The sequence below is a fragment of the Triticum aestivum genome, unplaced genomic scaffold (assembly GCF_018294505.1).
Source record: "Triticum aestivum cultivar Chinese Spring unplaced genomic scaffold, IWGSC CS RefSeq v2.1 scaffold99007, whole genome shotgun sequence".
NCBI classification, from domain to species: domain Eukaryota; kingdom Viridiplantae; phylum Streptophyta; class Magnoliopsida; order Poales; family Poaceae; genus Triticum; species Triticum aestivum.
This window is the reverse complement of record NW_025293779.1, coordinates 1-1,023: the sequence shown is the minus strand read 5'-3', so window position 1 is coordinate 1,023 and position 1,023 is coordinate 1. Positions and strand designations below refer to the sequence as shown.

General features: G+C 48.0%; 2 non-coding genes across 2 annotated transcripts; both read right to left on the bottom strand.

Annotated features, from left to right (window-relative positions):
• Window positions 1-239: 239 nt before the first annotated feature.
• On the bottom strand, window positions 240-358 carry LOC123178982 (5S ribosomal RNA). The gene has a single exon (XR_006490010.1). It is a non-coding gene; the product is annotated as a 5S ribosomal RNA (ribosomal RNA).
• Window positions 359-731: 373 nt separating this feature from the next.
• LOC123178981 (5S ribosomal RNA) lies at window positions 732-850 on the bottom strand. The gene has a single exon (XR_006490009.1). It is a non-coding gene; the product is annotated as a 5S ribosomal RNA (ribosomal RNA).
• Window positions 851-1,023: the final 173 nt, after the last annotated feature.

The window sequence follows — 1,023 nt, the reverse complement described above, 5'->3', positions numbered from 1 at the left end:
CCCCTCAAACACGGAGACGAGTTTACCACGGTTTCCACCCCTCCCTCTATACCGCAGCAACACGTATTTTTTTACCCCTTTCAGAACGTTCTCCTCGCGCCACAAAGCCGCCTCTAGACGCGTGACCAATGAGCAGCGAGCTAAAACATATCGCAAAAGTCAAAAATAATATAACGGGGTTAATATATATCGCGCACATGCGATATGTTTGTCACGAGGCGCAAAAAATAATTAAAAAGGGAATGCAACACGAGGATTTTCCAGGAGGTCACCCATCCTAGTACTACTCTCGCCCAAGCACGCTTAACTTCGGAGTTCTGATGGGATCCGGTGCTTTAGTGCTGGTATGATCGCATCCGACATGTTACCCCCGCCTTCGTCCCTTATGCTTGCCACTCCCAGGTCCACTGCAAAGATGATTGTCATTCTTACTACCATTACAACCGTTGCCTAATAATGGATAATGCCCTATATATACTACTTACTCCTCCCCCCCTCAAACACGGAGACGAGTTTACCACGGTTTCCACCCCTCCCTCTATACCGCAGCAACACGTATTTTTTTACCCCTTTCAGAACGCGCTCCTCGCGCCACAAAGCCGCCTCTAGACGCGTGACCAATGAGCAGCGAGCTAAAACATATCGCAAATGTCAAAAATAATATAACGGGGTTAATATATATCGCGCACATGCCATATGTTTGTCACGAGGCGCAAAAAATAATTAAAAAGGGAATGCAACACGAGGACTTCCCAGGAGGTCACCCATCCTAGTACTACTCTCGCCCAAGCACGCTTAACTTCGGAGTTCTGATGGGATCCGGTGCTTTAGTGCTGGTATGATCGCATCCAACATGTTACCCCCGCCTTCGTCCCTTATGCTTGCCACTCCCAGGTCCACTGCAAAGATGATTGCCATTCTTACTACCATTACAACCGTTGCCTAATAATGGATAATGCCCTATATATACTACTTACTCCCCCCCCTCAAACACGGAGACGAGTTTACCACGGTTTCCACCCC